The sequence below is a fragment of the Cololabis saira genome, chromosome 22, assembly GCF_033807715.1.
Source record: "Cololabis saira isolate AMF1-May2022 chromosome 22, fColSai1.1, whole genome shotgun sequence".
Classification (NCBI taxonomy): domain Eukaryota; kingdom Metazoa; phylum Chordata; class Actinopteri; order Beloniformes; family Belonidae; genus Cololabis; species Cololabis saira.
The window spans coordinates 26,469,941-26,493,578 of NC_084608.1; the positions used below are offsets into that span (position 1 = coordinate 26,469,941).

Here is a 23,638-nt window from a genome sequence, read left to right on the forward strand (position 1 = left end):
GAATAATACCTAGGAATAAAGCTGCTAATTAAAAGCTGTTATTTCTACATCAGCTCGTTAATAATATCGGCCCACCAGGATGTCGGATCACAATGGTCCCGTTGCACTTAAATGAATTGTGCGTCTCTGGAAGCAGATGCATTGATTGGACGACACAAAAGGTCAAACTCGGCGCCGAGAATTGAAAATCAGCGAAGGACTCGTCTTCCCACGTTTGCCTCAGCCTCCCCGTCGTGACAATTACATGAAAGGGAACGACGTGGAAGCACATTTCCTTTCAGGCGCATATTGACTGTAACAGCAGGTCAGCTGCAAGACAGCTACAAACACTGCTGTCACACAACACTTAATGATACATGGAGCTAAAACAAAACCATCACACACCTCAAATATTGGCTCAAAAAAAAGGCTGCAGTAAGAAAATGTGACTAAGAGCAATGGATTTTCTGAGCAGCCCACCATAAAATAACAGCAATTGTTATTAACACCTGCTTTTTACTTAATTAAAAAGGGACACATTGTAAGAGATCCATGTTTGGCACAAACTCTACAGTAGCACAACCCTCATTTAATGCGCCGTTCAGATGTCCACGTTCCTGTGACTCAGCGGTCCCGGGTTAATGGAGATTAATGCAGGTTCCCCATCATTTAAGGGAATATATTAGGATTTTGCTGACTTTCAAAAGTTCCAAATTGCCTTAAAATGTCACGCACACAGCTTTCAGGCTGTCAAACTGTCGTTTTAAAAGGTGCTTTTTTTTAAATTTTGAACGACCAGTCCGGCCAGGAGCTTTCAACACGACTCCCAGCACACGCCAGCATTAGCTGCCGCTCTACACTGGTCCTTTAAACCCCCCTAGTACCAATAATAATCCAAGCCTGCACATCTATCCCCACGTGGGTTCAGCCCCAACCCCTTTAGATGCAGTACAGTTAAAAAAAACAACCAAAGATACATCCTCCAATTGCCTCTGTGGCACGTGACTGGCACAAATGTGTCTGATAACCGCAGAGTGAGCGGGAGCAGAGGGATGGGGAAAAAGCCTGCTCACTGGAGAACACAGCAAATAGAAGATTTTAGGATGCAGGATCTAACACAGCCATGGTTCTATTGTGGTGCTTCATCAATATGAACTTGGATCGTTAAGCAGCTGACTCCACCCACCAAAACAAACACGCTTCTATGACAAATATGTTAAGGTGATCATTCAAAAAAAAGGGGCTTTTAAACTGCATCCCTTTGATATTTCATCTAGATCCAAGGGCAAAAGGGTATATACAGTATATTTCCTTAAGAAGTGGAGTCTTAACACAGATATTTCTCATAAAATGAGTAAATGCTTAGCTCTGTCCGCTAGCTTCATCATAGTTTTATTGACATAATGCCATAAAGAGACATGAACAGGACAGAAGACAAAGTCAAAGACAATAATGAGGATGAAAGCCATCCTAAAGGTAATCTACTTTTGAAAATAAAATCAAAACTGACATTTTAATTTGAATCCTGTCTTAAGAAATCCATATCTCACGGGTGTGACAACTTCTCAGTCCCTGAGATAAGAAAATGGTGCAAAAAGTGTTGAATATTTTTCAGGATAAAGCCACAAAAGTTGGTTCTGAGTTGTAATGATGTGTATAAATTCATATTTCATCGCCTGGCTCCCTTTCAGCGCAGTTCTCAACCCAGTCACGTTGAAAGAGACCCGGGCGTCCTCTGGGACAAACATCGTGCGGCTATGATCTCCTCTGACCTTAACTGTGACTCATGTTTATTTACTTCAGCCGGCGCTCCCTAAGGGCCAGCAGCCTCATCACTAAAATGAGTGCCGGGACTTTTTCCTTTTTTCCCTCTACTGCTACCTCTGGGAGAGGACAACTCTAATGAACAAAGGAGCTTGATTGATCCGAGTTAGCATCTGATTCCCGAGCGCTGCCAAGATACACAGTTCAATACGGTGGCCTGCCAGCGCAGCGCTCCTTGAACTTTGCTGCACACTCATCTTTAATCACGCTCACCTTTTCTCTTGGCTGGTGTGACTTCCAGCTTATTTGTAATTACTAGGCTCCTCAGGAGGGTTGGCTCGACAACGGGGCCCGGCCACAGGTCAGGGAGACACACTGTAGCCGGCCATATGGGCTCCGAGGGCCCGGGTCAGGGTGGGTGGAGGCCAGCGCTGGTACCGGGAACTTTACCAAGGTGGTCGGGCTGCAGATTGAATTATTTGGAGACGGCCTTATCGAGCAGCAGCCACCCTGCTCTGAAGTTTTCACCCCAGTTTCTATTTCCCATTTCACACCTGGACTATCGCCAGATAGCAACGTGTTCAGCTGCCTCTTTTTACCGCAGATCCACAATCGCCGAGCTCAAAGAGGGTATGGCATGTTATCTGTGGCCACCGTACCAGCGGTCGGCACCCTTTCCTCCCCCGCCTCCCTGCTCCGCTGTCACCAGAGCAGCAACAGCATGGTGTTGTTGCAGATAAACAATCAATACCGCATTAACGTTTCCACAGAGGCCAGGCCGAGTTAAACAGGCGGACGAGGAAAATAATTCCCTTCCATGTCGCTTCAGCCTCATACACAGGGCGGGGGATCGATTCAAATGTCAACAATCGATTCGATTCCGATTCTTAAGATTCAGAATCGATTCGATTCGATCCAATTCGATCTGATATTGATTTGGGTTAGTGTTATTAAAAATGTTTTTTTCAGCTGTTGCCTGAATTATATGACTGTAGTTATGCAACATATTACTACTAGTATTATATTGAGATTCAACATTACAGATAATGATGCTGTAAGGACCAATCACCTCCCAGAATGCTGATAGAACTGCTTTCAGAAACATCGTGTGGCAGAATTACCAAACAGATCCAGGGCAGCAAACGTATGAAATTGTTTTTATTTTTTCCCATTTTTGAGAATTTGGTTTTTAGCATTTTATGCAAATGTAACACCAGGGCAGTATATAAAGCAACGAGATATAGACAATTTATGCAATTATAACTGAAAAATGTAATGTTTTCATACCTTTAGACATATTTAAAGCCAAAAACATGGCACTAGTTATGCTCGTGTCCAACAAAACATCCTTTTTTGGGCATAAACAAACCAAAATATCAAAAGTTGTAATGTAATTAGAGATGGGCGATATGGACTAAAAAATGTATCACGATAATTTCTGGCATTCATCCCAATAACGATAAAAATGACGAAAAAAAAAATACCAATACAAAAAGTGTCATCAACGGGAATTCTTTCTTTCTTTCTTTCTTTTTCTCTTTCTTTCTTTCTTTCTTTCTTTCTTTCTTTCTTTCTTTCTTTCTTTCTTTCTTTCTTTCTTTCTTTCTTTCTTTCTTTCTTTCTTTCTTTCTTTCTTTCTTTCTTTCTTTCTTTCTTTCTTTCTTTCTTTCTTTCTTTCTTTCTTTCTTTCTTTCTGGCTCATTTCCTTTCTTTCTTTCTTTCTTTCAGGCTCATTTTCTTTCTTTCTTTCTTTCTTTCAGGCTCATTTTCTTTCTTTCTTTCTTTCTTTCTTTCTTTCTTTCTTTCTTTCTTTCTTTCTTTCTTTCTTTCTTTCTTTCTTTCTTTCTTTCTTTCTTTCTTTCTTTCTTTCTTTCTTTCTTTCTTTCTTTCTTTCTTTCTTTCTTTCTTTCTCATTTCCTCATCGTTTTTACTGCGAGATGACAAATTCTTACCGTGAGGAATTCTTTTGACGGTATATCGTGAACGGTAAAATATCGCCCATTCCTAAATGTAATAATGAAAAAAATAGATCTTTAGACATACAAATCGATTTATAGGAATTAATAAGAGAATCGATTTAGAATCGGAAAATCGATTTTTTCAACCCAGGCCTACTCATACATGCAGGCGTGAACGTCCGAAGGCTCCTCCATTATCGTCAGCCATCATTTCCTTGCGTCGGAGGTCAGCAGACACGTTTCTTTCCCTCTCTCTCCCCACTTGTTCACACAATGAAATTCCAGTGCATTAAAGAGGTAATACACTACTTTACAGAAAAGGTGACCACAGATATTGGAGAGCAGGCAACCCTTACAATCGATTTGGAGCGAGGAATGGAAATTTTTACATGATTCCCAGCCCGGCATTTCAACTCCGGAGTAGCGGACCTTCTCTTCTGATGATTGCCTCCGCTCCAACTCGCCATCCTGTTTCAGAACTGGGGTGACGTCTTTATTCGAGGAGGTGAGGCGTGACCCCGTCGCCGCGCTCGCTGTGGTCCTGCTCCTTGGCTGCACAGCTTGTATGCGGCACATTTGCATCTACATTCCCATTGCTGGTACTGGAGGGAAAAAAAAAATAAAAAAAGGCTGTTCTTTGTCCCCCAACCTCTGTGAAAAAATGAAAACAAAGCCGTTCCTATGAGAAGGCCCAACAAATAGCCCCTCCATCTCCCCCCCTCCCTCCCTCCTCTCTCAGACTGGAATTAAATACCCTTCATCCCATCCTCATTCATTAGCCCCCACGCCCACAACCTCGCCACCATATGGGGCTATGAAATACCTCACGCACACACACAAAACACACACTAAATAAAGGAGCCGGACTTGGCTGAATGATTGGCGAGACTGTTTACTAATACTGCTGCTCACTCTGCTTTTATTACCCAGTGCCAGGTTTTCCATTACTGCAAACGGAGAGAGAAAAGGAGGAAGGCGCAGAGGAGGAGGAGGAGGAGGAGGAGGGAGAGGACAGAACAGAAGGGGAAGAGGGGGTAGAGACAGCCAACGACAGATTAAAAGAAGAGGAAGAGAAAAAAAAAGGACGGGCTCAGTTGATTTACACCTTCATTACTCTCCCCTAACTCTGCTTATTGCAAATCATGATGCTGCTTTATGAGCTGGATCCTCCACTACGACAAGGCCAGGAAGACGGTGCTTTAGTCCATAAAGCAACCGTACAGTAGCCGCCAGCCGGCAGCCCCCCGGCCCACTCATCCTACACCTCCCCGCCGCCGGGGAGGACACAGGTGGAGGATGAAACTCCCTCGCCGTCCCGTTCCTGGCCTCCCGCCTGAGGACGACACTCCCCACTTCCTCGGAGCAACTCGCCGAGCAAGTACAACTCATGGCTCTTTTCCACTAGAACCTACTCAGCCTGACTCGGCTCAACTCCACTAGGGGTCTAACGTGCAGAGTAGATACTTTTCTGTTTCTACTCTGCCGAGGTTCTAACCATGTTGAGTCGGCTGTATCTGACGTCATCACACTACAGGCCACCGATTGGTCGGGGGGTTGGAGTCAGACGTCTGAGTCAGGATGTGACAGAGAAAAAGCGAGTGTTGACGGCCTTCCTTCTATTTGACCAGCAAAAGTCTGTTTCATGATCCAACTCTGAGGTGCAGATGTTCATAAACCTGGTGGCTGAGGAGAGAATTAAAAAGGGATCTAGACGGGCGATAAGGAACGACCAGATCCACCAGGAGCTCTGTCACTTCATAGCTGCTCGCAGCTACCGACAGACTTTTCAGCAGCGTTGAGATAAACTAAAAGAAATTAAAAAGCGTTGCCGCTTGAAGCTTTTCTTACTCTCATTTTTTAACTTGATATCGAACACAAGCCACAGACCCAGCAGCACATTTATATAATCTCCTCCAGGTTCTACATCTTTAGTGTTGTTGTCTTCTTCGTTTAGATCACACAATCAAATACGTCACAGCAGCTTCACTCCTACTTCTGCTGCAGGTGCTGAATTGTTATGGAAAAGAAACCAGGCCGAGTTGAGCCGAGTAGGTACTAGTGGAAAAGTGCCATAAATGCAGACAAAGGAAAAAAAAAAAGCTTCTTTCACTCTGATTTTTTTAACTTGATATGGAACACAAGCCACAGACCCAGCAGCACATATATCATCTCCTCCAGGTTCTACATCTTTAGTGATGTTGTCTTCTTTGTTTAGATCACACAATCAAATACGTCACAGCAGCAGCCCAGGCCAAGTTGAGATGAGTAGAGCTGAGTACGTACTAGTGGAAAAGTGCCATTAGAGAGCGCAGAAGTTAGTGAGGAACTCACAGGGAGTGTTTAAGCCAAATTTAAGTCAACAAACCCAGGAGGGGGATATTGTGAAGCGTTCAGTCGGAGCGCTCGCGGGGAATCTGTGTATTTACATAGAGAACCCAACGGCTTTTATTTATTTATTGAACCAAAGGGAGGTCTTGGTTGCTCTCTTCCTCCCAGTGATTGAATCTGTGCCTGTGTGTGTGGCGAGCACGTCCGGGGGGGGCCGGGTGCAGGACCTAATAAATCAGCAGATAGGCTGAGGCGCGTAGGTGAGCTCCGGTGTCAGCGCGGCGCTGTAAACAGCGCGGGAGCGTGAGCCGCACTGCATGGCGGGGTGTTATGTGTATGTAACACACTGTTCCAGCCCGTCTGACTCCCATCTGGAACGCCGTTGACAGAGAAGTTGACAGATGCTTCGCCGACGTCCATTATTTATGAGACCGAGGAAATCCGCGCTGCATCTCACAAGTGTCTGCTTCTGCTACTGTAGGTCGAGTCCTGACATTGTGTTCGTGCACACACACACACACACACACACACACGCATATATATCTCCTGTTGCCTTGTTTGTGCAGAAGGATGATGAGCAGGTACGGTCATATGCAAAAGTTAGGACCTAACATAACAAAAACATTATGAAAATCATCTGACCACAGTGGGTCGGAGGCAAATACAACCCCGGAGAGACAACAACGTATAAATCTCTCCCTCTCTCTCACTGTGCCACTAAAATACACAAAATAAAGAAAAACACGGGCAATCCAAAGTACCCCCCTAACAGCTCTGGTGAGGTACTTGATGAATGCATCGTCCACATAAAAGCAGACATCCAGATCTTCCAGGAGAGTCAAAACACGTTACCGAGAGGTAAAGACACCAGCGGTGGTCTTAAACAAGCAACATCAGTCCGGGAAGGATTATATAAACATTTCCTGGTAATCTGGAGTTCGGTTGTTTAAAAAGGGAGAAAGATTATTCTCCAGTGGAAAACAGTCACAACCGATGCCCATATTAGTATGAAATACCTGACATTCAAGGCAAGTCTATTTGTATAGCACAATTCAAGGTAATTCAAAGTGCTTTAAATCTAAATTAAAAGTGGCAAGACACAATTAAGCAGTAAATAACAAATTAAATGAAATAAAATTATAAGAAAAGAGGTAAAATAATAAAAAGCACAAATTGGTATTACAGCAGGTTCACATGTCATTCTTACAATGGCAAGAATTATGTTTCTATACGGTCAAAACGTACAAAAACCGGGTCAAATATAGTATTACAAAAGTAATCTGTAACAATTCGTACGGTGAATTAAACCAATTTGACAATTCTATGCCACAATGCCTGTTTTCAGGTCTTATTTCACACAAGTGACGAGAATTACGTTTCTATACGGTCAAAACGTACAAAGACCGGGTCAAACATAGTATTACAAAAGTAATCTGTAACTATTTGTACGGTGAATTAAACCAATTGGACAATTCTACGTCACCATGCCTGCATTCAGGGCTTATCCATCACTAGTGTAACTTTGCGCGGTTTTCAAAAATCATACGTTTTTAATTTAAGAGTACGTTTCAGGACCTTGAACCAAAGTAACATTACCATTTCAATCACTTGAAACATTCAATGAATGACCATATATAGTTAATTGTGTGCGTTTCTTATTTTAAACTCACAAAGCTAGTCAAGTGGATCATAAATGAAAGTAAAAATTCAAATAAAAGTGAATCTTTAAGGGGAAACAAAATCTGAAATGAAATACATAGACCTTGTGGCCTTTAACGTAACGCGTGTTTCAGAACACAACAGTCAGCCGACCAACTGCAGCCAACTAAACGTAACTAACCAACTATTCTGTCAATAGAAAATTGGTTTAATATCTGCAGCAAAAACCTTGTCAGTCATCTAAGAGGACAAGATCTAAAATAAACTAAAATAATCACTCATTAACTACAATGGAGGAGTGTTCAACGGATTTGACATCCCAGCAAATATGCCCAAAGGTCAGACTGGGCAATACTCAAAGAAATCCCTAGAAATACAGGAGTCCCAGAAACTGAGGGCCTCAGATCCTGTAACTATATTGCTCCAAGTTATGACAGCAAAACTAGAAGCAGAAGAAGTGCGATTAGTTTTGGACGAGTCGCTCAGAGAGAAAACATCTCCCGTCAAAAGGAAACATGTAAGAGTGAATGTGAGGACATCTGTCTGACAGACACACTGGGCTATAAAACTAAGCTGTACAGAAGGACAAAGATCCAAGTCAGAATCCACATCAGAAGCTGAAAGATGAAAGGATCGAGGTTTTGGGATGGCTTGGTCCAAGTCCAGACCTCAACCCAATTTAAATGCTGTAAAAGACTAATAAAGTTATACAGAACACATCTAATTCAAGTTATTTTGCCTAAAAGTGGACCTACAAGCTTGGAACAGTATTCCTTTTTAGCTTGTTTACTCAAAAAAGTGAAATGTCACCATTCCTCTGAGGTTGTATTTGCTAAAAACCTGCTAAAATGTGTTGGATTTTTGTTTTTACACAAAAACATAGAAATAAAGGAGGAGTTGCAAACTCTTGAACACAAATGCATGTTTTTAAATCTGTGCATTCGTCCATGTGCCCAAAAGTCAGACTGTTGAAAAAAAATTATTTTCTGATTCTAAATCGATTCTCATATTAATTCCTAAAAATCGATTCGTATGTCTAAAGATCGATTTTTTTTTTTTATCATTACATTACAACTTTTGGTATTTTTGTTTGTTTATGCCCAAAAATTGAATGTTTTGTTGGACACGTCTGGGTGCCAACCAGTGCCATGTTTTTGCGTTGAAATATGTCTAAAGGTATGAAAACATTAAAGTTTTCAGTTATAATTGCATAAATTGTCTATATATCTTTGCTTTATATACTGCCTTAGGGTTACATTTGGATAAAATGCTAAAAACCAAATTCTCAAAAATGGGAAAAAATAAAACCGATTTCATACGTTTGCTGCCCTGGATCTGTTTGGTAATTCTGCCACACAACGTTTCTGAAAGCAGTTATATCAGCATTCTGGGAGGTGATTGGTCCTTACAGCATCATCAGCTGCCAATACTTGCTGTTGAATCTCAATATAATACTAGTATTAATATGTTGCATAACTACAAAGTAATATCATTCATGCAACAGCTGAAAAAACGTAACACTAACCCAAATCCATATCGGAATCGAATCGGATCGAATCAAAGTGTGATAATCGATTCTGAATCTTAAGAATCAGAATTGAATCGATTCTTGACATTTGAATCGATCCCGAGCCCTAGTCCATTCCCTCCACCTGCCTCTGTGAGTCTAACCCTTGACCCCCGTCCAGCAGCACTTAGAGGAGAACAGTGGGGGGTCCGAGCAGCCGATCCAGTTACGTTCTCCACTAATTGAATCAATCGCTGAGTAACTTGAGGGACCGATGTCTCCGAGGACCAAAGGTCTCGTCAAAACGCTCTGGACGAGAAGCTCTGTTCATTTATTCAGTGACATCAGCCGCCGTTGGATGTGCCTCAGGCCTGGATGATTGCTCGTATTATTACCACTTGGAGTCCTCTAAGCCCGACACCGGCGGCAGCGATGCCGCCGCTGCTGCTGCGGCGCCCAACAGTGCCGATGTTAATGAGAGGAGCAATGTAATTAATACAAATGGAATGTTTAATGCAGTTTTTACATTTCAAAGAAATTCCCCCGGCGTTTACCTCTCTTGCATTATCCTCAGGCAAACAATAACCCGCGCTTGGCAGCGCCTTCGTTAGATCAAACTCAATCAGGGCAGAGTGCTCCGAGGCGTTGGCTCCGAGGCTCTGCAGGGTCTCCTGGCGGGTCCTGCCTCCTCCGCCGTTGACGGACAGCCGCGCCGGCCGGTAATTGGCGGCCTTTGCGACCCGTACACATCCGTTTGTCAGTCCCTCATGTCAAAGCCAGGCGTTCAGCTGCTCGGGGTCCCGAGGGCCGACCTTTCCTGAAAGGGGACAGGTTCACCCTGCCGGCTGAGAGATGCCCCGGGTTTGATTCCACGGGCTGTTGTCGCTGGCATGTCCCGTATGTTTTGTCCTTCCCTGCGGCGGCACGCAGGGCTTTGATTCGACAGGTAGTTTGCACAGAGGTCTTTCTGTGTCTGTCGCTCACAATGCACCATCCGAATGTTTTGAGAAGCAGCAAACAATGGCAGAGGCCTTTCTTTTTTAGGAGGGTGGAAAGTAAATAGGACCCAGGCTGATGTGTTTGCCTGCACCTCAGAATGGCAGCCTTAAAAAAAAATAAAAATGGAAAAGAAAACCTCACAAAGGCATACTGTAGGACAATAGCCCGGCGGAGAAATGAGGCCCACAATAGAGTCCAGATATCATTCACAACACAGACAGGAGACCATTATCCGGAGGAGGAGGTGACGGAGGGATTGTGTGCACCGAGACAGCAGCCTCCCTGGAGTCTAAACTGGGAGGACAGGTCTGTGCAGCAGCGATGCCCGCCGGGCCGAGGTGTTACACGTCGCCTGCAATAACCCGGATCTTTACTCGCGAAGGCCGTTAGGAGGGAAAATCACATCACCGCCAAGAAAAACCGCCACGGCAAAAGTCATACATAGCAGAGGCCTCGCGCATGAACACAATCACGCGGCTACAATCCATCACGCGCCGTCGGGGGCGTCTGAGGGGGCAACGGCACACAGAGTCCCACCAGCTAGTGTTGCCTGAAGCTGACAGCTCTCACCGCGGCTGCCTTGCATGAGGAAAGCAAGCATCATTATCGAAGTCTCTTGTCATACCTCTGCTTTCAGAGGCTGTTTGGGTTTTTTTTTTTTTTTTCTAAACGCCACCCGACCCGTTCCTCTCGCTGCCTCCTCTGTCTTCATTGTACTCCAGTCAGGCGCTGACGCTCCTGGACTCTCTGATCTACGATTACCCCGCCGTCATCCAGCAGTCAATATTAACCAGCCCTCCTCTCCCCTTCGTTTTCCTCTCACAAAAGTCTCAAAAATCAGACACAGTTGCCCCCCGCTCCCCGCCCCCTCACCGCCCGTACCCTTGCTCGTCTGCTCTACTCTTATTAACTGGCTGTCATGTTCAGCATCCCCCCCCACCAATCACCCCCAGACAGCGTTTAGTGCTCCTCCGTCCACTTACTGCAGCCAGAGTTAAGCCTCTGGGCTTTTACTCAGACAGACAGAATCCAACTAGAGGAGGGAAAGGCAGGACCTGCGGACATGATCTGTCTGCTGCACTCACTCACTCACCAACACCCCTCCTCTGCACAGCTACCTGAAACATGCATCATACAACAAATCACCTCCAACAGGGATTTCTTTACCCCTTTTTTATCTCCACTCTGTCGTACTGCAACCCGTTGCATCAGTTTACAAATGAAATGATGGTAATTTCTCACTCAGGATTAGAGGAGAGAATCTGGGCAGCGTTCTTTTCATTATAAACGGACTAAATGACACTAAAGTGGCATAAAATAGACTTTTTTTTCTTACATGTTAAAATGTCAGTTTCATTTAGAGGAATATTTGAATCAAAAACACACCAACGCCACCAACAACTATCGATTAGGTATGGGAATCAAGAACCAGTTCTTGTTCAGAACCGGTTCCCAGTGTTTCAATTTCTTGGAATCGTTTGCAAACGATTCGCTTTTCGATTCCAGTGGGAACGAACAACGTTGCATAAGTCAGCTGTCAATAGTAAACATGGCGCCCAAGTGATCAAGCGCTCGACAGTCCGGTAACATTTCAGTTAAAAAGACGACAGCAAGACAACTTGCAATACTTGCCAAGTGCTAAACTAGGCAAGCAAGAAATACTACCAACATGGAAAAACATTAGTGCACACAGCATGCAATAACAATCAATGAATGACGCGTTTTCGATAGACTCCGGACCAACGTCAGTAATTCTCAACCCAGCAGCAGCAACGTTAGCATGTCCTTGGATAATAATACTGGAGGTAACTGATTAACTAACAAAGACTGCCTATCATATTAGCACCATTTGCCTTATTGTTGTCCTTTTTTCCCCAAATGAGAATCGATGAGGGAATCCATAAAGAATCGAATTGTTAAGCACAATCGAAAATGGAATTGGAATTGTAAAAATCGTATCAATTCCCATCCCTACTATCGATGGTACCATACATTTGTTTCTCTTTTTTTTCTTTGTGAAACTTCTGCACGTTCATGTTTTAGACATTGATGATACTAAGAACCAATCTGACACCAGACATTTCTTATATTTCATTTCAACTCATGCACAGAGGCTCTGAGGACATCTGACATGGCAGAGCCCGGTCATGCAGGACAATCACGTCTATAATGTGGCTTTCTGGCTATCTGGGAGGAATTTCTCTCACTTCTGAAACAAGTCAGGAGTTTAGCAACATTTGTGGGAACTGTAGTCTTTCATAATGAGCCCACTGTCCATAACATTGCTGATGCTAGCTGGCTAGCATCAGCTTCGGGAGCTCACATGCTTCTCTAGGTGACATCTAAGAACAGGAAGCTGCAAGGCAGCGTTACTGTACCAGAATTCCTATCCTCCGTTTAGGGAGAGGAAATGATAATTGGGATTCTATTCAAAAAAGATATTAAATTATGTGGTACCAGACGGTGCAAACATGCAAACACTTGCAAATCCCGACACCTTGGTCTTTTGTCGGACCAGTGGAGGGATTTCATTTTTTGTGAAGGATTATAACCTTTTCAAAAGAATAGACACAATCTCCTTAAGTCTTCGTGAGACCTAAGGACCGCACGCAGCGTGGGCAGTCTTTTCAAGCGTCCCTTTAGAGGTCTGTCAATATAAACGGTTTTAGGGGGACTGGGTCATGTAATCCAGGAAATAATAACAGATAAGTTTATGAGAGAATCACCTAGCAAGAGACCGAACGAGAGTAAATCTGAGTCAGCTTCATAAAACCTCCAAGTCCTACTGATGAACCTACTGAGTGTAAAGATGCTATAGGTTTATAGAAATAGATAAGCACTTAAGATGCAACTTTGACATTAAAAACAGGATATTTTTCCAAAGTACTGTGCAAAAGTCCTAGGAATCCAACGTTTAAATGACCATCCTTGTTTATGAAAACACAGAAATTACAGAGATATTAGAAGTAATCAGTTTGCTCAATATTTTTTTTAATTATCCATCAACCTCAATAAAATATGTATACAAAATAAAACTGTACTCAGAATCACAGTATTCAGAACCAAAGTCAGTATTTAGTGTGACCTCCCTCAGAACCAGAGACAGTCCCATACAGATGTTGGGAGACTCCAGCAGACCTGATTAGGAGTGAGGACACGTGATGATGCACGGAGATCTCAAAGAGAATTGAAGACACAATAAAACATCATAGAAACATCTATAGGTGCCTAAGCCTTTTGCACATTCTTGTACATTCCTGCAGACAGTTGGACGTTGGCACTCGTCGGTTAATCTGCATGTGTGCGTGGCGTCGAGGAGACTCGCTGACAAATTTCCATGAAATTTATCAGCGAGCGCAGCCTGGAGCCGACGAGGGACTGATGAGATTTTGATAGTGATCTGCACCTGCGATTTCTACCATTAGATGATTACTGCCCACCACCGGCATCCTCCCACCTCCTTATTGGATAGAGAGCTTTAATTCCAAATCCAATCCGGAGTCTTAACAGTGGCCCCGACAGGGTCAGGAAATCGATTACAGCTCAAATTTAAAACAGAAGGGAAGGTTTTGGGATGTCTTTATTTTCGCTTGTTTCTTTCTTTCTTCTTTTTTTTAAGCTTCTGGGTTGGTGATACTCGTGTAAGGACTGAAGTCATGTGGCGGCTGGGGTTCAGCTCTCCTCTGCAGGCTAAATGGCCTTTAGTGGCGCTGCTTTAACAGTGTCATCACTACCAGCAGAAATGTTCTGCAGGGTTTTGTTGCCAACCACCGTCTCCCGCTGAGGACGCTCCCCGCTGCCTCCTGGGTGACAACTAGATCTTGTTAAACTGTGCTGAAAAGACACCTAGAGAAGCGTTCGCCTGCCCTTTTTTAGCTCCGTGCCTGTTCGCTCACATCCGTGCCCGTTAGTACGTCTAGAAATGTTCCCACGAAGGTACGTGGGGGATGCTGCTCCGGCGAATATGCTCGCTAAACTCCACAAGTCTGTCTGGCTTTGTGGGGTAAATCTGTGAGATTGCCAGTCGACTGGCTTCCACAGTGTCGGAGTTGTGAAGCAATCTCTCAGCCACTTCATAATTAGAAAAGCTGTGGAGCCGAGCCACGGTTTGAGGGGGAGAAAAAAAAAAAGAAGAAGCAAAAAGGCTGTTGGCAGACTGCATTATTCAACATTGGCAGCAATTTACTGTCTCCCACCCCAAAGACATGAATCTAAGTGATTTCATAGTCACATCCGTCCTTTTGTGCCACTTTGCACAAAGCTGGACTCTCATCACCAGTTCTGGAGCCGCGAACTGCAACGCTATATATCAGTTTCATCCAGCGCTGTGCAAACACAACACTTGCACACACATTATGTCTCCGTCTAGCACCTTTGTAAGTAGATTTATGAGTATATTTCTGTGTAATTGGTGTTCTCCCGCACAAAGCAGCGAGAGATAATTAACCATTGTTAAGTGAGGTATAAACTGTAAGATCCACGCGCGTTTATCTTCTGAGAGCAGGACGGGCAACTCTGCCCTGCTGGCCGCCGACCAGGTTTCAAATCCCTTCTCAGGCGCGTCCCATTTCCTTCTGATTTCCTTTGTACTCGCGGCAAAATTCAATCCCAGCCTCGGGTTGACCTCCAGAGGGAACGTTGGTGACAACGGCAGTAGAACGAGAGACACACGTACATGTGCGAGTCGGTGGGCGAGAAACACGTCTTTGCTTTATTTTGGTTTCTGTGCAATTACGGTTGCGATTGCTCCATAAATAGCCACCTCTGAAGGGAATCTATCTCATTAGGAGGGAGCGCTCATGAAGTTGCGCCTGCAGAAAATGTGCTCCAGTGGTCACAAGATGCCTCGAGAAATAAAAGGAAGCGTCACAGTGGAAAAGGGAGGGGAAGGGGCTTCAAATTTGTTGCTTCTTTGTGAATTGGTTAAACAAGTCTGACCTGGCACGGAAAAGTCTGAAGAAAAATCTTCAGTAGTACAAACAACGTCACGATTTATCGTCACATCACGCAGACCGAGACTAATGCACTCAAACAATCAAGGTGCGTCCGCCCAACTACAAGGCCCAGGGGTGCTCTCTCCTCCTGGCTGCTAACATCCGTAAGCGAGGCACATTAGAGGCTCAACAATTGTCCAAACACACGCAGGCGTATATATATGCAGGAGGGAGGAAGGCCTCAGACATGACCACAGGGGATCAGAGAGTGGCTGAGCTCAGACAGCGGCCACTGCCATTTCATTAGCTCCAGATGCCACTGCAGGGAGGAGGAGAGACGCTCGATATCGCGAGCAGGACACATCAAAATGATGCGGTCCATCTGGAGCAGGCATAATGTAATCAGCTCGGGTCACCGGCCATCGCCGTCTGACAGCGAGACAAACCCACCGCCGCGTGACGTCGGGTCCCACGGCCGAAGCCCTCAGACGCCCCACATGACTCAGAAACCCACGTTAATGTCTCCTCCTCTCGGCGGGATCGGCTCCAACACCAACCGTTCCCCACATGCACTCTGCACACGCGGGAACTCTTTAAATATTCAGCACCGCCCATGTTTGCTGTATGACTTTGATCAGCCGCAGATTCCACCTCTGTCCCTTTCATCTCTCAACTTCAAACATGCTAAACCTGGACCGCGGAAAAACCTGTTCCGGGTGTCCTTCCAGCAGGCCGTGGGCCGCCTCACAACAACATCACAGGAGAAAAGCCTGAGCCACACTTCTCAGCAGATACATGCCCCTGGTTTGGTGCACCAACACCTTCAGACACACTCCAGCCATGAAAACCAGCAGTGGAATAACAAACACGGGGCAATCTGGAGGCAAATCGGACTTTTCAGGACTGCACAGGCCTCTTAGCACCACAACACCTCCCCAGCTCTTAAGTAAAACAGCCAAGTCCGTCCCTTTTATAGCCTTCCTGCAATATTCAGGAGGGGCATTATAGGGGACCTATTATAAAAAACACGTTTTCTCTTGCTTTAACATATATAAAGTGGTCTCCCCTCAGCCTGCCAACTCAGAGAAGGAGGAAAGCAACCAAATTCTGCAGTGTCTGTACAGCCGCCCGGATGAGCCGTCCAGTGTGATGCGGCTTCTTAGAGCCGTTCAGATTCTGCTCCCTTTCGTTACGTAACCAAAATGCAATTTACATAGGTTGCCCTCAGATGCGTGAAACCACGCCCACAACTCCGCCGGCCGGAGGTTCCGCCATTTTTTCGTAGCAGTGTATCTCGTCATTCAGGCAGCCAATCAGCACAGAGCCTCATTATCATAGCCCCGCCCACTCAGAATCCCACATAGATAATGAGGTTAGAGAATGGGAAGATAAAGACATGGCTCAGAGGCTGAATTTCTAATTTATTTAGCCAAAACAGTCAAAAGCTTGTTTTTAAAGACATTTAAGGCCTGTTTAAAATAGGTATTAGATGCCATAATAGGTCCCCTTTAAGTAAAACAGCCAAGTCCGTCCCTTTTATAGCCCTCCTGCAATATTCAGGAGGGACATTAAACATTCAGCAGCACATCACTGATCCCATCATGGAGCTGTCAATAACGCCGGAGGACACCTTGTTTTCAATACTTGAGTCAACTCCTGAGGGTGGGGGGTCCTTAGGGTGGATCTGGGGCTCGGAGAGGAGGAGGCGGGAGCGCGCCCCTCCTCGTTCCCGGCGCGGGGACGCGCAGGGACGCGCTCCCGGGACCTGCTACCGGGATTATGGGGCACGTTTCCTCCTCCACATATGAATAACAAGCATCCATTAAGACATTTGATAAATTATAAAAGTTAAACCATCCACTGGCTGTCGCCTCACGCCCGCGGAGGGCTTGGAGGAGACGCACTGCGTGCGCAATACTCATCCACTCGCATCCAACTCATGTCTAATTACAATCCCTGACCTATTCCACTACAAATACGTCTTGTTTTCACACTTTGGCACCACAAATAAGAGAATGAACATAATTTAGAGGCGAAACAAGAACTGTATGTAAAAAGCCCGATGAAGAAAACCAGCTCGGATTATTCACACCGCTGCATGCGGGCAAAGTCGCAGCCGCACCGGAGATGGGAGTTTAGTGTAAACAAGGAGAAAAGCAAGAAAAACACACCTCACCTGGAATATTAAGTTGAAGATTTGAAGTTGAAGAAAAAAAAGATTTGGAAAGCAGCAAAACAGAAAAAGAAAGAGCCTTTTGAAAGCCTCCCGCGGTGGTCCGCGCTCCGTATCCGCGCTCCGCAGCGTTTCCAGCCCGACTGCGCGTCTAGCGGCGCTGCATCGCTGCTGCTGCTGGAGTCAGGGAGGCTGAGGCTGAGGGGACCCGACCCTCCCATTGGCTGCCATTCACCAGTCCCCAGCACAACACGGCGGAAACGGAGAAAGGGAGGAAACACACACACACACACACACACACACACACACACACACACACACACACACACACACACACACACACACACACACACACACACACACACACACACACGCGCGCGCCGCCGACAGAAACAAAAGGAGCCGCGTCACATGCCGGGTGATACTCAACTTAAATAAGTGTTGTGTAAATGACCTTTTAATATGGGCAGAATATTTCTATACATTTGTTTTTATTTATTTATTTTTTTTAAAGCCAGGCTTTTTAAAGCCAGGCTTTTATTATAAAGGGAATGCGTATGACGTCACAGATGTGACTTCACAGCGGGTTACGCCCACTGAGTGGCAGAAAGACTGAGTGGCAGAAAGACTGAGTGGCAGCGTAAACTTTCAGTTTGAGCAACTGGAAAACATCTAAAATGGGAAAGAGCTGTTGTGCGATCAACTGTACTCATAGATTTAACAAGAAATTGGAATTATTGGCTGCGTCCGAAATCCCATACTTCCACCCTAATGAGTAGCAAAAACAGTAGTATGTGAGATTTTTTAGTGCGTCCGAAACATTAGTACGTACACAATAGTATGCGCTATCCATACTCTTTCCGGAGAAATGTATTAGTATGGATTGATGGACAGTAGCTAAGCAGAAACTTCCCAAAATGCAATGCAGCAGTGTTTGGTTGCTAAGTGCTGCGCAGATACGTGTATGTCATAAGTATAATATTAAGTATAATAATATTATTATATAATATTAATATTATAATATTCGTATAAAATAATATTATATAATGTAATCTTGTTTCGGCCAGGATAAATGGGAAAGAGCGGAACGGTGCTGCTACTGCTGCTGTGACAGGAGTTGTTACCATGGTAACAACTCCCCCTCCCAACGGCAGGAAGTGGCGTGTGGCTCTGAGTAGTACGTCCGAATTAATGCATACTACTGATATTTACTCAAAAGTGTGCCAAACTAAAGTATACTTTTTGAGTATATAGTTTAGTATGGCATTTCGGACGCACCAACTGAGTGGCAGCGTAAACTTTCAGTTTGAGCACTAGAAAACATCTAAAATGGGAAAGAGTTGTTGTGCGATCGACTGAAAAGATTTAGCAAGAAATCCCAGGAAATCGTTTTACAGACTGCTGAAAAATAAGCTTAAGAGAGACAAATGGATCGCTGCAATTTGCAGAAACAACTGGATTCTAGGCATCGAAACATGGATTTGCGGTTCCCATTTTGTATCAGGAAATGTTGGATTTTTGGGTAGTTAACGTTAAACGGTCAAATCATTTCTCCCCACTCTGCGCCCCCAAGTCAGCTCGGTGTACAAGTGAATAAAGACCCCACAAAGACCCATTCATCGGCTGGATTAGTCATTTTAATTATATATTTTCCACCTTAATAATATCATTTGAAGAAATATTTGATTATTTTTAGGAAACGTCATAGCTCTCATAATAAGCCAGACAAGATTCCCGTCCCAGTTACATTTAGTGATACCTTTATCACTTTAAAGCACTAAAAGTGCCAACAAACACCAACAATCTAACTTCTGGCCTGAAGCCAAAGTGGAAGGAAGAAAAAGCTGCAGTTCATCACCTCACCACTAGGGCTCCAAGCTGTGAGTGATGATCTATTTTTCTTACTATGTATGTTTTATGTTTGTTCCCTTGTTTGATTGGATTGTTTGACTGAATTGTTTTTATGTTTTCTGTGGGGACTGCGGGTGGAAACTAGCATTTCTGCTAAAATCCGGTGTATTAACACTGCTTAATGTAGTGTTCATTAATATGCATTGTCCCATCTAAAATAAACTTAGATTTGATTTGATTTGATGGCTTCATGGCTCCAAGCTGTGAGCGATGGCTTCATCGCTAGCCGGGTAAAGAAAGCAGTGATGAAGGTGAAAAGAGAGGCGTGACACCAATCCATGTAGCACATGTGTGAAGCATGTTCTCTTTAGCCGTTAAACGACTTCATTATTGTTTGTGTTTCTCTGTAATTACACCATCAAACATGAGATAATGGTGCAGGTTATTGTCTGGGCTGCTGAGTTTTCTTTTATTACTTCCTTCTATTTTTTACCTCAGTCTTGCCAACACGGTAAATGTTATATTAAATGAGTTGGAGCTGATATTTCAAACTACAGCAATCTGTCTTTCTAACCAGCTTAAAAGTGTCGTGTTGCCTTTTATGGAGAATATTGCCGAACGGACGGAGCACATTAGTTCCAGTCCATCTTAGTTAGTTGATGGTTCACATCAGGCTGCAGCAAATGTTAACTACGTATCACTTTATGGCACAATCAACGACGACGAAGCTAGCTCACGGCAGAGGCGACTAAAACACTCAAGGAAGTAATGATGGAAGAGGAAACGAGAGTGAACCAGCAAGAGAGTTCCGACCTCCGAGGTAAATTAAATGGCAAAATAATAATTTGCATCAGTTGACAATAACCTAGATTTGGAAAAGTGGCAGCATTAGTTTTTTTTTTTTCAATATATTTTATTTAACCAGAATCAAGGACAAAGTCTGTATTCTAATGTCTATCAACCTTGTAAATGTAATAATTTAAATATCTATATCTAGAGTTTTACTACTATAAAAGAAGAGAAGACTTACAGGTTTGATTATTGAGGCTTTAACATTAAGCTTCTGATATGGCCCAAATAATCTCAATAGCCTACAACCTACATTCATATGATTATAACTTATATAGTTGTAAGATTAGAGGAAGATAAATGTAATTTCTAAAGCCATATAATCTTAATTTTTTTTTAGAAAAAGATAAACTGAGGGACCCAACTCAGAATCTGGCTCATTTTAATGTCGTCGGTTGATGTTAAGAACTCGACTTCAACCTGGGAACCTTACCTGAGTCTTACTGCAGGTGAGTGAAGCAACCAGCCGCAGATTGACTTATGTCATGTCAGCTCTCAAACCATGGTTGGTCTGCAGTGAACATCATTAAAAGGTTATACTTACATATATCAGTCTGGGTTTCATCTTCATCTGGAAAATGCATATTCACAACAAAAATGATCAACAATGAACAATAATAATGCCATAAAAATATGTAAAAAGAGTAACATGGGAGGTTTCCCAGCAGTCTGGACCTGCAGCAGCGTAACTGAAGGGATGGTTCAGGACATCAGAACTGAGATATCACCAACTACAAGCTTTATTAAAAGTAAAACTTTTAAAACAGGCCTAATCTTAATAGGATTTTGGCATCACAAACACTAATTGGAAACAACTTCCTCTTGTTTTATTCAACACAATTGAATAGAAGATGTATTAAAAGAACAAGTTTGACTTAATTTCAGCTAATTTGTGCAGCATATTGTAAAAAGTGTATTTGGAAGAAATATCCAACATAAATTAGCCATCAGCTGCCACAATTCTACTTATATATATTATATATATAAAAGATAAAATTGTATTTTATTTCTCCCTCAATGGGGAAATTCACTTTGTGCAGCAGCAGTACCCTCAACACAAACATGCAGGGAAAGGGTTAAAAAAAAAAAAAAAAAAAAAAAAAAAAATATATATATATATATATATATATATATAGTTACGAAATATAAACAGTATATACATTGGAATGAAAAATAAAAAAGTAGTGCAGTATGGGGAAGAAAGAAAAACAGTGCAAAAATGCATGTATGAGGTAGACAGATATTGCACATGTTGTTATTGCACATAATATATATATATATATATATATATATATATATATATATATATATATATATATATATATATATATATATATATATGTACAGTTTTAGTTGCAATGACAGAGCGCTCTTGAAATACTGAAAAAAATTGAGCTGGTAGTTTAAGGGCTTTAAGTCCTGCTCCTACATATAATGCAGTATGAATCCTACCATCCAACTCTTTTGGAGGCCACTGATTCAACCTTGTGGTCACTGTGGAGGCGCTGGTTCTCCCCACCACCACGAAAACCAAAAGGAAAAATGTCAGCTATAGTTTTATTTTGAAAGTTATGACAAGACACCCCCCCTGTAATATACCAAGTGAAAAGCTCATCCACACCGCCCATTGATCAGTTGCTGGTGATGTCACAGTCCTATCTGGAGAGGGTTTGGTTGAGTTGGTGGTTGTGGTGGGGGGGGTGGGGGGGGGTATCCATTTGCAGGCCAAGCTCGTAAACTGCTCTGTTATAGAGTAATCAAACTAATGCGGCTCAGAAATGCTTTATCCAGCGTTCAGCCTCGACCAGATTACCCACTGTAATCTGTACAGCTGAGTGTGCATATACACAGCGGCCTAATAAAGTTCTGCCTTCTATATCTTGGTATCATAGAAAAGAGGATTTCATCAAAACACTGGGCACATTAGGGCATCATTTTGTCTCCTTCTGAGCAGCATCGGGCTGCATTTATGAAAGCAGGAAACAATTGTGACTACCTATTACTGTGGAAGCAGCTCAGAAGGAAGGTGAGACAGTAAAACATGGCTGATTTGATTAAACAGGTCACTCGCTCACAAAACTCCCGTTTATGAGGGCACTGACTAATCAATGACTAATGAAAGGAAATGGCATTAGCAAAATTAACGTTTCACGTGTTAAGTGATGTGAAAGCGTTCAGAGATGTCAAAGGCGTTGCGTTTCACAAGCGTTGCGCGGCTACACGTGTTTTATTGACCACCAGCCGCAGCAGCCGCAGAGGCCCAAACTCCTGCAGATCTGATGCAACACATCTGTCCTTTTTTTTTTTTTTACTTTTCATGCCTGCAGCGATGCACACAGCATATCAACACTTTCAAGATACACAAGCCATTATATCTGCACAAGGTCAGGAATTTACAATAAAAGCAGAAAGTTTAACCCTCTATGAAGGACAATAAAGCGCTAACCCTTTATAGTGCCATATGGGGTCGGGAGGGGGGGGGTTGAGGTTTTAGTGGAGAGTTTCAAACAGGGACATATAAAAAATAAAATCAATTTTTCTGAGCTTGAAAGCATACATTTGTGTGGCCACCGACTCAAAAACGCTGATGTAACAAACCCGTCACTTTTTATTGAGGCCATCTGAGTCTGAAAATATGTCACTCCGTGATCCGTTCAGATCTTAACGGTAATCAAAGAAGAATTATCCAGCTTGCCCATCTTTATCTCCACATAGTTTCACCAAGACGAGAAACACAATTCTGAGTCCTTTGCCATTTGTCCCTGCCCCTTTTTGGACCCAAAAAGGGGCGCGGACATTGATGACTCATCTAATTGCTCAGTGCAGCGTTTGACATGTCATGACATCAATATAAAAGTGTTAAATAAGACTACAGTGTTGCTCAAATCATAAGGATTGACAGGAAAAAATATGATTATTTTGCTGCTGAGCAATAATCACCAAGGTTATGTAGGAAAAAAACTTTGATTTAACATAACATGATTTAGTCTTCTTCTGTCAAAGTGGACAAACATCATATTTGACTACCACGGCTTTAAATACAGATTAGTTTATCTCTTCTTTTTACTTATGTGTGATAACGGGATTACTGTAAACATAAATGTAACAGCTGGCCAGATCCTACGATGTCCCATTTTCTTCTTCTCTGCTGCTGAAGTCACAAATCTGTCCTTATTTCTTTGGGAAGAAAACAACATAACACAAATCAGGAATTTGTATCACTATTTACATAGAACTGCTACTTATATGTGCATTTCTGGTACCCCATTACTCCAGTTTCAAACAGATGGGGGAGGGCAGTCAAAAGCCACAGACGGGGTGCTCTAACTGGAACTGTGAAGACTAATTTTATTTATTCAAAGCATGTCACAGATATTTCATTATTATCTCAGAAGATGGAGTCAAATTATTTTAAAAAGGTTGCAGTAAACACACTGAAGAAGACTTTCACAAACAAACCTTAGGTGGATGCATATGAAGCACTAAAGCTCCTGCCAGTAGAAAGAAACATGCAAACTGTTGTGTCTAAATTTAATGCAGATAAAAAAAGAAAATTCATAAGCATAAATGTTCATCTGCAATAACAGTCCTGTCTTTATAGCCTGTAGACGTGACAGGGAATATTTAATAATATTTA

General features: G+C 43.1%; 1 protein-coding gene across 1 annotated transcript in view; it reads right to left on the reverse strand.

The window, feature by feature from the left end:
* LOC133423524 (cadherin-6-like) overlaps nucleotides 1-17,457 on the reverse strand; it is a 99,727-nt gene extending 82,270 nt beyond the window's left edge. Inside the window, exon 1 of the mRNA XM_061713723.1 lies at nucleotides 17,305-17,457. The gene's annotated coding sequence lies outside the window, so the exon portion shown is untranslated. The remainder of the gene's footprint in view (nucleotides 1-17,304) is intronic.
* Nucleotides 17,458-23,638: the final 6,181 nt, after the last annotated feature.